At 44.2% G+C, this 15,448-nt stretch overlaps 1 non-coding gene across 1 annotated transcript; it reads right to left on the reverse strand.

Annotated features, from left to right (window-relative positions):
• Positions 1-4,164: 4,164 nt before the first annotated feature.
• Positions 4,165-4,237, reverse strand: Trnaa-cgc (transfer RNA alanine (anticodon CGC)). Its single transcript has one exon. It is a non-coding gene; the product is annotated as a tRNA-Ala (tRNA).
• Positions 4,238-15,448: the final 11,211 nt, after the last annotated feature.

The raw sequence follows: 15,448 nt of genomic DNA on the forward strand, positions 1-15,448 counted from the left end.
CAATAAATCATTGTTATAGTGATCCTCAGTAACTTTTCGTAGTTTGCCAGATCACATTATCAATATTTCTACACTCCTGGAAATGGAAAAAAGAACACATTGACACCGGTGTGTCAGACCCACCATACTTGCTCCGGACACTGCGAGAGAGCTGTACAAGCAATGATCACACGCACGGCACAGCGGACACACCAGGAACCGCGGTGTTGGCCGTCGAATGGCGCTAGCTGCGCAGCATTTGTGCACCGCCGCCGTCAGTGTCAGCCAGTTTGCCGTGGCATACGGAGCTCCATCGCAGTCTTTAACACTGGTAGCATGCCGCGACAGCGTGGACGTGAACCGTATGTGCAGTTGACGGACTTTGAGCGAGGGCGTATAGTGGGCATGCGGGAGGCCGGGTGGACGTACCGCCGAATTGCTCAACACGTGGGGCGTGAGGTCTCCACAGTACATCGATGTTGTCGCCAGTGGTCGGCGGAAGGTGCACGTGCCCGTCGACCTGGGACCGGACCGCAGCGACGCACGGATGCACGCCAAGACCGTAGGATCCTACGCAGTGCCGTAGGGGACCGCACCGCCACTTCCCAGCAAATTAGGGACACTGTTGCTCCTGGGGTATCGGCGAGGACCATTCGCAACCGTCTCCATGAAGCTGGGCTACGGTCCCGCACACTGTTAGGCCGTCTTCCGCTCACGCCCCAACATCGTGCAGCCCGCCTCCAGTGGTGTCGCGGCAGGCGTGAATGGAGGGACGAATGGAGACGTGTCGTCTTCAGCGATGAGAGTCGCTTCTGCCTTGATGCCAATGATGGTCGTATGCGTGTTTGGCGCCGTGCAGGTGAGCGCCACAATCAGGACTGCATACGACCGAGGCACACAGGGCCAACACCCGGCATCATGGTGTGAGGGGCGATCTCCTACACTGGCCGTACACCACTGGTGATCGTCGAGGGGACACTGAATAGTGCACGGTACATCCAAACCGTCATCGAACCCATCGTTCTACCATTCCTAGACCGGCAAGGGAACTTGCTGTTCCAACAGGACAATGCACGTCCGCATGTATCCCGTGCCACCCAACGTGCTCTAGAAGGTGTAAGTCAACTACCCTGGCCAGCAAGATCTCCGGATCTGTCCCCCATTGAGCATGTTTGGGACTGGATGAAGCGTCGTCTCACGCGGTCTGCACGTCCAGCACGAACGCTGGTCCAACTGAGGCGCCAGGTGGAAATGGCATGGCAAGCCGTTCCACAGGACTACATCCAGCATCTCTACGATCGTCTCCATGGGAGAATAGCAGCCTGCATTGCTGCGAAAGGTGGATATACACTGTACTAGTGCCGACATTGTGCATGCTCTGTTGCCTGTGTCTATGTGCCTGTGGTTCTGTCAGTGTGATCATGTGCTGTATCTGACCCCAGGAATGTGTCAATAAAGTTTCCCCTTCCTGGGACAATGAATTCACGGTGTTCTTGTTTCAATTTCCAGGAGTGTATATGAGATGTGACACCCATATTTCATTCGTACGTGGGCCATCCCTGATAATTTAATTAGACTAGCTGTTTTCTGTTTCGCAACATTGCGTTCGTTTGATTTGTATGATCTTACGGGGTGCTATCTATCACAGTAGTTCACCGGTGATAGAGCCTGTAGCATCTCAGGGGTAAGCTAAATACTCAACCGACTCTCATAGAAGGCACACACAAACATTTCTCCTTGAAGGCACTGACCGTCGTGTCTCGCAGTGTGATGAAGTTATTAACAGTTATAGTGATTAGTTTTGAAATAATGAGCAGTTTAATTACGTTTTTTTCTATTTGTCTCGTTTTCATATGATTGTACCTTATGTTTTTCCCATTCTGTATAAAGGAAGCGAGCTAATGGTGAGCTCACAGTGCGACACTGTGGAGAGATTTGGAATTTAACTCGGGATGTTGGCATGAGGTCTGGTGATCACCACCTTCTCTCCTCCCCTTGCCAGCCGAATACTGGCAGTGAAAATTTCTTTTAGGCGTCTACCTCTGAGTCGAGTGATAGTGCGCAGTCGTGCGTTAGCGACCTCAGCTTAGGTAGTAGGTGTCTTTTCTCCTTGTTTACTTCGTACCTGTATGTCTCTTTACTTTCTTCGTACTTCCAGGAGCAGGGATATTTATTATCATTTATCTTTTCCCCGATAGGACGTAAAGTTACTACGGAGACAGAAAGCACACATCTACAGGGATCCAGTGGCGTCTTAGGTATCAAAGATCGTGACTACGTGTATATCCTCTGTCTCCTTCCTCACAGATTACCAGAAACATCAGAAAAAATATTGTTGCAGGAGTGAAGAACCAGCAAAACTTCGAATGAAATAGGTGTCAACCAAGCATCTACAAACAAACTTACAATGAGGGAAAGGAAGGTTAATGTTTAACGTCTAATTGATGACGTGATCGTAAAAAGTGGAACAAAAACTCCGATTCGACATGGATGGGAAAGAAAATCGGCTTCTGCCAAGAAACCGTTGTGGTAGTCACCTTAAACGATTAAGGGAAACTTCGGGAAGCGTAAATTTTGATTTTGGAATGGGAATTATAACTCTGCTCTTGCCGTATTGTAGCGAAACAAGCTCTGTATCATTTGTGAGATACAGAGGCGAGCGAGTGTTCAAATGGCTCTGAGCACTATGGGACTCAACTGCTGTGGTCATCACTCCCGTAGAACTTAGAACCACTTAAACCTAACTAACCTAAGGACATCACACACATCCATGCCCGAGGCAGGATTCGAACCTGCGACCGTAGCAGTCGCACGGTTCCGGACTGCGCGCCTAGAACCGCGAGACCACCGCGGCCGGCGAGCGAGTGTGCCGATGATGTTATGTGCCAGTTCACTGCTAGTAGCGCCACGTAACCATAATGCGTCTATGCGTAGGGCACAAGTATTGCACCATAATTACGATTAAAATTAAAAGTTAAAGCTGCTTTTTCAAACTTTGTAAACAGAAACTTTAATGTAATAATACTTTGAATATCAAGTCTCAGGTTGATTAGGTCAATATTTCACCTAAATACATCGTTTTAAGAAAAAAATAAGTGGCCCTAAATAATAAAGCTAGAAACCGAAAAACTGGTCATAATATGCAGATGTACAGGGTGGGCCGGCCGCCGTGGTCTAGCGGTTCTGGCGCTGCAGTCCGGAACCGCGGGACTGCTACGGTCGCAGGTTCGAATCCTGCCTCGGGCATGGGTGTGTGTGATGTCCTTAGGTTAGTTAGGTTTAAGTAGTTCTAAGTTCTAGGGGACTTATGACCTAAGATGTTGAGTCCCATAGTACTCAGAGCCATTTGTACAGGGTGGTCCAAAAGTCCGGAAACACCCTCATAAAATTCAAATGGAGTAGCAAACAAGGAAACAGAGTCCCTACACACGAGGAACGGGAAGGGGGAAACTTTATAGGCTATGCCACCAACATGGCGGCCACCTTGAAAGCCGCCATCTTGGATTCAACTTCAAAATTTCAATTATGAATGTGGTCCTGTGACACATCAAACAGATAAAGAATTTCACCAGAAAAACAATGCCGTTGTTGTTTTAAACATAGCTTTATTCATTTTCGGGTTATAGCCAGTTACATGTGGCAGCGGAGGGACGCTCGGCAGCATCTGTGTTATATGCTGAATAGACATTACGCCGATGTTACACAGTCCCCAGAGACCACCAACAGTCATAGGAATGGCTGGATATGTTGTCCATTATGTTGGGTTGTTAATGCTATCCTCCGAACCCGGTCCTGATGAACTTTGACCAACACATCTGGCTGAATTTGACCACACGCATCAACAATGCGCTGCTTTAGATGATGCAAATCCTGTATTTTCACAGAATAAACCAGTGCTTTGACATGACCCCAAAGATAAAAATCCAAAAGGAGTCAAATCTGGTGAACGTGGTGGCCACTCCACAGCACCCCTACGACCAATCCACTTTTGAGGGAACTGCACATCCAGGTGGTGGTGGTGGTAGTTAGTGTTTAACGTCCCGTCGACAACGAGGTCATTAGAGACTGAGCGCAAGCTCGGGTTAGGGAAGGACTGGGAAGGAAATCGGCCGTGCCCTTTCAAAGGAACCATCCCGGCATTTGCCTGAAACGATTTAGGGAAATCACGGAAAACCTAAATCACGATAGCCGGAGACGGGATTGAACCGTCGTCCTCTCGAATGCGAGTCCAGTGTGCTAACCACTGCGCCACCTCGCTCGGTCACATCCAGGTATGCTCGCACATTGTGCCCATAATGTGGTGGGGCTCCATCATGCTGGAAGAATTCCGGAAATGTCCCGTCCTCCGTTAACAACGAGGGAAACACTTCTTCATCCAATAACCTCAGATAACCGTTGGCTGTTAACGTACCATCAATAAAAAAAAGGTCCAACGACTTTGGTACCCCACACACCACACCTGACCATCACTTTTTGTGAGTCGAACGTTTTGGAAGTATCAATCCAGTGCGGATTTGTGTCGGACTAGTATCTGTGATTCTGCTTGTTCACTTCACCATTGATAAAGAAATTGGCTTCATCACTGAACAGCAACTGATAGGGGAAACGTGGGTTTATCTGCAGCTGCTGTGTCACCCATTCTGCGAACTGTACCAGACGGTCTGGGTCATCCTCGTTCAGGTGTTGGAGCAGCTGAATTTTGTACGGGTGCCATTTGTGCTGCGATAAAATTCGCAGTATGGAGGTACGGCTAACCCCACATTCTTGTGACAGGGGACGAGTACTCCGTTGCGGGCTCTTGCTAAATGATGCTAACACACTCACTGTTGTTGCTTCATCGGTGGCGGATTTTGGTCTTCCAACCTTAGGTTTATCTGCGACAGAACCTGTTGCTCGGAATTTGGCCAAAAGCTTGGCAACTGCGCTGTGAGTGATGGGCTGTCTGGTTGGGTGACGACTGTTGAAATCCTCAGCAATGACCCGTGTGCTTCTTTCTCCTGATATCAAGATGATTTCAATGCGTTCTTCATGTGTTAAGGACATTTTGTAACCTGTAAATAAGGAAACAATGATTAAAACGTTAGCATGAGTAAATGATACCTAACAGTTAAACACATATAACATATCAGGCATGGGATAGTCACTTTGCACCGTTTCAGACTCCATTTTATGACTTCTCAGTGCGTAATACTCACGCTGCCGAGCGACCCACTGCTGTTGCAAGTAATTGGCTATAACCCGAGAATGAATTAATCTATGTTTAAAATAACAACGGCATTGTTTTTCTGGTGAAATTCTCTATCTGTTTGATATGTCACATGACCACATTCCCATTTGAAATTTTGGAGTTGAATCCAAGATGGCGGCTTTCAAGATGGCCGCCATGTTGGTGGCATAGCCTATAAAGTTTCCCCCTTCCCGTTCCTCGTGTGTAGGGACTCTGTTTCCTTGTTTGCTACTCCATGTGGATTTTATCAAGGTGTTTCCGGACTTTTGGACCACCCTGTATATCAAAATTAACTGGTGCAAGTCTCAACATGATTAAACAAAAATTGTGGTCAGAATCCACGTTTCTTAAGAAGAATTGGAGGCACTAAATATTAGACTTAGAAATGTGAAAATTTGTATGGCACTTCAGTTCAACCCAATAATAATAACTACGTGACCCCATTAAGATACCTCTATAGTTTTCGATTAATTTAATGGTAAATAAATTTGGAACAAAAACGTCCTTATGTGTAGTAGATTAAGTATCTGCTATATTAATACTAGAAAGTTTTGGTTACAGCACATGATAAAACCTATTAAATAATAGGGTGCAGCCAACTGCAGGTGGTGGCTCATGTCGGCTCTAATGACGTGTGTCGCTATGGATCGGAAGGGATTCTCTCTGGTTTCCGACGGCTATCTGAGTGGGTGAAGACTGCCAGTCTTGCTAGCGAGATGAAGGCAGAGCTCACTATCTGCAGCATCGTCGACAGGACCGACTGCGGGCCTTTGGTACAGAGCCGAGTGGAGGGCCTGAATCAGAGGCTCAGACGGTCCTGCAACCGTACTAGGCTGCATATTCCTCGACTTGCGCCAAAGGGTGGTGGGGTTTCGGGTTCCGCTAAATAGGTCAGGTGTCCACTACACACAGGAGGCGGCTACACGGGAAGCAGGGGCTGTGTGGCGTGGACTGGGCGGTTTATTAGGTTAGACAGTCTCGGGAAAGATCGAAAAGGGCTCCAGTCTCAAAGGGTACAAGGCAAAGAAACGACGAGAATCGACCAAGCAACAGTCGGTATTGTAGTTGTAAATTGTCATAGCTGTGCTGGAAAAGTACCAGAGCTTCAAGCGCTGATAGAAAGCACTGAAGCTGAAATCGTTATAGGAACAGAAAGCTGGCTAAAGCCGGAGATAAACTCTGCCGAAATTTTTACAGAGGAGCAAACCGTGTTCAGAAAGGATAGATTAAATAAAGTAGGTGGTGGTGTGTTTATGTCTGTTCGTAGTAGTTTATCTTTTAGTGAAGTTGAAATAGATAGTTCCTGCGTATTATTATGGGTAGCGGTTATACTCAACAGCCTTTCCAAAATAATAACTGGCTCGTTCTACCGATCCCACTGCGAATTATTACGGGTAGAGGTTATACTCAACAGCCGTACCGAAATAATAACTGGCTTCTTCTACCGATCCCCCGACTCAGATGATACAATAGCTGAACAGTTAAAAAAAACTTCAATCTCATTACAATTAAGTACCCCACTCGTACAGTTATAATTGGTGGAGACTTCAATCTACTCTCGATTCGTCGGCGAAAATACATGTTCAAAGCCGGTGGAAAACAGAAAACATCTTCTGAAATTGTGCTAAATGCTTTCTCTGAGAATTACTTTGAACAATTAGCTCATGAGCCCACACGAATTGTAAATGATTGCGAAAACACACTTGACCTCTTAGCCACAAATAATTCTGACCTAATAGAGAGCGTCATGACGGATACAGGGATTAGTGAACACGAGGTCATTGTAGCGAGGCTGAAAACCATATCAACCAAAATTACTAAAAATAAACACAAAATATATCTATTTAAAACAGCAGATAAAAATTCACTTGATGCCTTCCTAAGAGTGAGTCTCCATTCCTTCCAAGCTTATTATGTAAGTGTAGACCAGATATGGCTCAAATTCAAAGATACAGTATCGAAAGCAATAGACAGATTCATACCGCATAAGTTAATAAGAGACGGGACTGATCCACCATGGTACACAAAACACGTCAGAAGCATGCCAAATTCAGAAGAACGCAAAATCCCCAAGACTGGCTAAGTTTCACGGAAGCTCAAAATTTGATGCGGACGTCAATGCGAAATGCTTTTAATAGTTTCCACAATGAAAGATAGTCTCAAAATATCGTAGAAAACCTAAAGAGATTCTGAGATATGTAAAGCATACCAGTGGCAAAAAACAGTTAATACCGTCACTGCGCGATAGCGATGGAAATGTTACCGACGATGGTGCCACTAAAGCGGAATTAGTAAATTCCGTTTTCCGTAATTCCTTCACGAAAGAAGACGAAGTAAATATTCCAGAATTCGAAACCAGAACAGCTGTTAGCATGAGTGACATAAAAGTAGATATCCCAGGTGTTGCGAAACAACTCAAATCAATTAAAAAAGGCAAGTCTTCCGGTCCAGATGGTGTACCAATCAGGTTCCTTTCGGAGTATGCAGACACAATAGCGCCTTTCTTAGCAATCATATACAACCACTCACTTGACGAAAGGTCTGTTTCTAAAGACTGGAAAGTAGCACAGGCCACACCAATATTCAATAAAGGAAATAGGAGTAACCCATTGAATTACAGACCCATATCACTGACATCAATTTGCAGTAAGATTTTGGAGCATATACTGTACTCGAACATTATGAATCACCTAGAAGAAAATGACTTATTGATAGATAACCAATACGAATTCAGAAAATATCGTTCTTGTACAACACAGCTAGCTTTTTTTTTCCTCATGAAGTAATGAGTGCTGTCGACAAGGGATCTCAGATCGATTCCATATTCCTAGAGGAGTAGAGGAGTAGAGCGATGTTCTCCATCGCTTTCTGGCTGACCACAAAAGTAGTTGCCAGGCTCTCGTAAAAGACGGCGAGCAATATTCAATAGATATTCCTCCCTCCAATTATTCTCATCAATCCGCCGCCCCACAGTATGTTAAACTGTAACTAAAAGGAAAAAACATGTACCAGGTGAATGTTTTTTATTACTTCTGCATTTGCGTCATGCAGTGTGATGGAGCAATAACAGCTGGTCGTTCCTGTCTTAACAAGAGAGAGGTAACTTTCCCAAAGCTCTGACTTGGTTAGAACTGTGTTCACCTTCCGAGTAGTTAACATCAATGTTAAATCAGTAATACTGAATATTTGTACGTAGTCGTAAATAAATATTTATCTATAAACACCAGAATTCTTGAACAATGGATTGGATTGGATTGTTTGGGGGAAGAGACCAAACAGCGAGGTCATCGGTCGCATCGGATTAGGGAAGGACCGGTAAGGAAGTCGGCCGTGCCCTTTCAAAGGAACCATCCCGGCATTTGCCTGGAGCGATTTAGGGAAATCACGGAAAACCTAAATCAGCATGGCCGGACGCGGGATTGAACCGTCATCTTCCCGAATGCGAGTCCAGTGTGCTAACCACTGCGCCACCTCGCTCGGTCTTGAACAATGTTTGAGAGACATATGAGAAATGTAATATCCGATGCTAAACTTCAGGAAATGGCCGGCCCGAGACAACAGGGGAGTAAAGCAGAAAGAGAAAGTGGAATTTGCAATAAACGCACCTAGCGGCGAAGCGAAGGATCTGTAGCGACACAAGCCCGTAAGAGGAACACGTAAGGCTGGAAGAAATACAGATAGACCTTGGATTACGAGGGGGTGATATATAGACCGAGAAATGTCAGGTGTGAATAAGTCCCGGCAACGTGTGAACAAAGCCCCAACAACAAATGCAATAGAGACACTACACAAAAGCCAATAATTCCACTGAGAACTAAGTTTCGATTATTTTTAACACTTCCTCAGTTTCGCCGTGAATTACGTTTAGTGCTACATAGCTGCTGTGCTTTATCATTGCTACTCAAATTTGTTGACAGATTAAAACTATGTGCCGTACCGGGACTCGAAATTCGTATCTTTGCCTTGCGTAGGCAAGTGCTCTACCGACTGAGCTATTCAACCACGCTCCACGGCCAGCATTCACAGCTTTACTTTAATTTTTTTTTATTTGCATGTCTAGTCCGTAGGACCAAATTGAGGAGCAAATTTCCCAGGTCATGGAACGTGTCAGTACATAAATCACAACATAAAAGTAATAACAGATATAACAATATGTTTATGAACCTAAAAAGGTCAAGCCATAGGATTAAGTAAATGCAATCAAAGATATAACATACGAATCAGCTAATTTTTTCAAGGAACTCCTTGACAGAATAGGAATGACACATGCGGAAACTCTTCAGTTTCGATTTGAAAGCACTTGGATTACTACTAAGGTTTTTGAATTCTTGTGGTAGCTTATTGCAAATGGATGCAGCAGTATACTGCACAACTTTCTGCACAAGAGTTAAGGAAGTGCGATCCAAAGGCCTAGTATTAACTGAGTGAAAGCTGCTAATTCTTGAGAATAAGCTGATATTGTTAACAAGAAACGACAGTAAGGAATATATATTGAGAGGTCAGTGTCAGAAAACCCAGATTAGTGAACAGGGATCGACAAGAAGTTTCCTAACTTACACCACTTATTGCCCGAACTGCCCGTTTCTAAGCCAAAAATATCCTTTGAGAATGGAAGAGTTACCCCAAAATAAAATACCGTGTGTCATAAGCGAATGAAAATAAGCAAAGTAGACAAATTTTCGTGTCGAACGATCGCTTGCTTCAGATACCGTTCGAGTAGTAAAAATGGCAACATTAAGTCTTTGAAAAAGATCCTGCACATAGGCTCTCCACGACATTTTACTATCTATCTGAACATCTAGAAATTTGAACAGTTCCGTTTCACTAATCATATAACCATTCTGTGAAATTAAAATGTCGGGTTTTGTTGAATTGTGTGTTAGACACTGTAAAAACTGATTCTTACTGTGATTTAACCTTAGTTTATTTTTTACGAGCCATGAACTTATGTCATGAACTGTATTATTTGAAACGGAGCCAATATTAGACACAATGTCGTTTACTACCAAGCTAGTGTCATCAGCAAACAGAAATATTTTAGATTTACCTGTAATACGTGAGGGCATATCATTTATATAAATAAGGAACAGGAGTGGCCCCAACACTGATCCCTGGGGCACCCCACATTTGACCATACCCCACTCAGACCCAACATCACAGCCATTCTCAACACTGTCAATAATGACCTTTTGCTGCCTGCTGTTAAACTAAGAGGTGAACCAATTGTGAGCTACTCTCCGTATTCCATAATGGCCCAGTTTCTGGATCAACATTTTGTGATCAACACAGTCAAACGCCTTAGTTAAATCAAAAAACATGATAGCGTTCGAAACCTTTTGTTTAATTCATTCAGTACCTCGCAGACAAAAGAGAATTAGTATATTCAGTTATTAACCCACTTCTAAAACCGAACTGTACATTTGATAGCAAATTATGTAATATAAAATGATCAATTACCCTTACATACACAACCTTTTCCATAACTTTACACTGATGGCATAGAAATAGGCCTAAAATTGTCTACATTATCCCTTTCTCCCTTTTTATAAATCGACTTTACTACTAAGTACTTTAATTGTTCAGGAAACTGACCATTCTTGAAGGAATGTGGCTAGTACAGGGCTAACACGTGGAGTACAGTACTTTAATATTCTGTTAGGCACTCCATGAGATCCATGAGAGTCCTTAGTCTTCAGTGATTTAATTATTGACTCAATCCTCCCTTGTTAGTATCACAGAGGAGTATTTCAGACATCAGTCTCGGAAAGGCATTTTCCAAGAGAGTTATGTGATTCCCTGTAGAATTTTATTTATTTCACCAGCAATGCTCAGAAAATGATTCTTAAATACTGTACATATATCTGACTTGTCAGTAACAGTAATATTTTTACTACGAACTGACTTTATATCGGCGACCTTGTGCTGCTGACCAGACACTTCCTTCGCAACTAACCATATGGTTTTAATTTCATCCTGTGAATTAGTTACACTATTTGCCTACCACATACTCTTTGCCTCCATAATGACATTTTTAATCACCTTACAGTACTGTTTGCAATGGGCTACTGTAGGCTTGATTGTGACTACTTCTAACATTTTTATGTAATTCCTGCTTTATTCTACATGTTATCCTTATCCCACTAGTCAGCCACCCAGGCTGCCTTTTACTGCTAGTACCCTGTTTAGAACGTTCTAATGGAGTGCAACTCTAAAAGAGCATGATAAATGTGTTAAGGAAATCATTATATTTGTCATCTATGTTATCGGCACTATAAACATCCTGCCACTCTTGTTTCTTAACGAGGTTTAAAAAACCCTATTTTGCCAAGGAAATCATTATATTTGTCATCTATGTTATCGGCACTATAAACATCCTGCCACTCTTGTTTCTTAACGAGGTTTAAAAAACCCTATTTTGCCATTGGATAAGCTTTCCCACATAGTTTGTAATGTGTTTGAGTACAAAAGTCTTTTAGTGATAAATTTGTGCATCATGGTTTGAAAGGCCATACACACTTTTATAAACAGAATGCCCATCTAGTAATGAAGACTGAATAAAAATATTGTCTACGACTGTGCTACTGTTCCCCTGCACCCTGGTAGGAAAAAACACAGTCTGCATAGGATCATATGAATTTAGGAGATCTACCACCATCCTATTTCTTGCATAATCATATACAAAATTAATATTTAAGTCACCAAATGTAACTAATTTTTGGTACTTCCTATAAAGTGAGCCAAGAACACTCTGTAGCTTGAGCAGAAATGCTCTGAAGTTAGAGTTATGGGACCTATAAACAACGGGGACCTATAAACAACAACAATTAGAAGTTAGTTTCACTAAATTTAATTTCCCCTGCACAACATTCAGATATCCGTTCAGTGCAGTGCCGTGTTGCGTGTACGCACTCAAATGGGATACTGGTGCCGGCCGGTGTGGCCGAGCGGTTCTAGGCGCTTCAGTCTGGAACCGCGCAACCGCTACGGTCGCAGGTTCGAATCCTGTCTCGGGCATGGATGTGTGTGATGTCCTTAGGTTAGTTAGGTTTAAGTAGTTCTAAGTTCTAGGGGAATTATGGCCTCAGATGTTAAGTCCCATAGTGCTCAGAGCCATTTTTTTGGGATATTGGTTTTTACGTACATGGCCATTCCCTTACTTCGCAAGAATCTCCCTGAAAAACAGCCAGCTAATCTGTATCCTGGTAAAGGAAGAAATTATCTGAGTGGTGCTCCGATATACCAATAATGTCATCTATAAGCAGTTCACTAACTTTATCTCTAATAACTCTTATACTTCCATGAAATATGCTAATTCCTTCTCCCTTTCCCATACCTACTGAGGTGCAGGCCATGCCTAGTGAAGCACAATCTATTGATAGACTCAGCTAGCATCACTGCAATGTCAGCCATGCCCTCTGCCATCGGTGCCTTCTCCAGTCCCTTATTAACACGCCTAACAGCTGCAGGAAGTGCACATTAGTGCCACCAGTTTGAGTAACTATCTCATCTCCTATCTTCCAAACTTCCCAGAAGTTCTTTTGCATACATTGCGAGACTAGCTCTCCCGGAAGAAAGGATGTTGCGGAGACATGGCTTAGCAACAGCCTGGAAAGAATCCTCTTTCCAGAATGAATTTTTACTCTGCAGCGGAGTGAGTGCTGATTTGAAATTTCTGGTGGATTAAAATAGTGTGTCTGACAGGGACTGGAATCTGGAGTCTTTGCCTTTCGCAGGCAAGTGCGTTACCAACTACTCTGTCCAAGCAAGTCGCTTGCCTGTTGTGGGCGTCTTTGAATTAAAATATCTCCCCTATACGGGAATATGCATAAGTAATGTAGGAGTACAGGTTGGTAGACACTGGTCGACGTATGGACGTTTGGGTCTGACTGTGAAACGTTCTCGGATAGCCTAATGGCAAGGCTACCGGTCGTGGTAAGCGGTGAATCCGGGCTCGAGTCCCTGTTGGGCCAATTTCCATTGTAGTCATGCCATTATACAGCTGATGGTTGCTCTATTCTCATCTGCGGATACATTTCATGTATATATATATATACATATGTATACATATGTATGGCTGTGTGCATATACTGTATACTGCTGTCTAAGGCGGGTGACCTTGAGTGGGACTTAGCCGCTGGACGAGGCAGCCGGGCAACTCGGGCCCTAGTATTACTAGGCCCGTGTTGCTGAAAAACTCACTTCCGGTTGCGCAACAGGCGCCGCCATTGCGCTGCGGAGCGCGCTGACTTCCTGCCACGCCCATGTTGCTTGATAACAGAGTACACAGGCAGCTGCATGCTCAGTCGACTTGTGGCAGCCGCACGAGGCACACAGCCATGCCTTACCGTCGTAGAAGATACTACAGGAGGCAAAGGATGCCAATATATAAAACCGTGGACACTTTTGGTTTCGTTCCTAATAATGTTGCCCATTTTAAAAGGACAGTGCAGTGGGTGGTGGTGGGATCACTCATGCAAAAATTCCTGTATTTGTTGGTGTTAGAGCTGCACCCTTTTGAAACTGAAGTCAGCTGATAGGTATACCTTCTTAAAGGAAGTCCCTCTAACGAAGGAACCACCTTCAGAGGAGGTCAGATATCCACGTAGAGACATTTATGTGTATATATGTATATATACATATGTGTACATATGTATATATGTATATATATACGATGCAAAAAGTAGCAGTGGATTTTAAACATTAAAATGTGTCAAGTCATCCAGTCCGTTAAATTTCTATTACCTGACAAATCACACAAATCTAAAGACTGTAATTCAAGTGAATACCTAGGGTTACAATTATAGGCAAACTAAACTGGAAGGATCACTGACTGTATTTTCACTCTGTAGTGGAGTATGCGCTGATCTGAAACTTCTTGGCAAATCAAAGCTGTGTGCCTAACCGCGGCTCGAACCTGGGACCTTTGTCTTCTGCGGGCAAATGCTCGACCAACTGAGTTATCCATGACCGACTCTTGACACAGGCTCAAGTCCGTATCCGGAACACAGCTTTAATCTGCAAGGAAGTTTCAAATCATCACAAACTCCACTGCAGAGTGAAAATTCATTCTGGTTGGTTGGTTGGTTGGTTTGGGGAAGGAGACCAGACAGCGTGGTCATCGGTCTCATCGGATTAGGGAAGGATGGGGAAGGAAGTCGGCCGTGCCCTTTCAGAGGAACGATCCCGGCATTTGCCTGGAATGATTTAGGGAAATCACGGAAAACCTAAATCAGGATGGCTGGGCGCGGGATTGAACCGTCGTCCTCCCGAATGCGAGTCCAGTGGCTAACCACTGCGCCACCTCGCTCGGTAAAATTCATTCTGGAAATCATTGATATTATTGTTTTAATCATTCTTACAGAGCAAAATTATTTCGAGACCGCTGCTAAAGCTACACCGGCTGCTGTGACCAAGCGGTTCTAGGCGCTTCAGTCCGGAACCGCGCTGGTGCTACGGTGGCAGGTTCGAATCCTGCCTCGGGCATGGATGTTTGTGATGTCCTTAGGTTACTTAGGTTCAAGTAGTTCTAAGTCTAGGACTGATGACCTCAGATGTTAAGTCCCATAGTGCTTAGAGCCATTTGAAAAATGGCTCTGAGCACTATGGGACTCAACTGCTGAGGTCATTAGTCCCCTAGAACTTAGAACTAGTTAAACCTAACTAACCTAAGGACATCACAAACATCCATGCCCGAGGCAGGATTCGAACCTGCGACCGTAGCGGTCTTGCGGTTCCAGACTGCAGCGCCTTTAACCGCACGGCCACTTCGGCCGGCTCAGAGAGCCATTTGAACCATTTTTTGAACGTAAATAAATGCCTCGAGATGTGTCAAATAATTACCTTAGCAGCGTACTCTTAAGAGTGCGCGATTGGGTGTCGTATCTGTCCACAATTCTGAGCTCTTGGTGTACTCTGATCATCGCAAGGTTATCATGGAAGTAAATATTGCCAGCAACTGGCCTCCTTGTAACCAACACATGGCATCACTGGCAGCCAGGTAGAACAAGCTTTCATCAGAAAACACAACAGACCTCCACCGAGCCCTCCAATGAGCCCTTGCTTGATACTAATGAAGCCGCGAATGGCGGTGGTTTGGGGTCAGTGGAATGCACGCTATAGGGCGCCTGGCTCGGAGCTTTCCTTGAACTGACCGATTTGTAACGGTTCTTTGTGTTACTGTGATGCCAGATACTGCTGAAATTGCCGCTGCAGATGCAGTACAATGCGCCAGATCCATTCGCC

This window comes from Schistocerca nitens, chromosome 3, assembly GCF_023898315.1.
Source record: "Schistocerca nitens isolate TAMUIC-IGC-003100 chromosome 3, iqSchNite1.1, whole genome shotgun sequence".
In the NCBI taxonomy this organism is placed as follows: Eukaryota; Metazoa; Arthropoda; class Insecta; order Orthoptera; family Acrididae; genus Schistocerca; species Schistocerca nitens.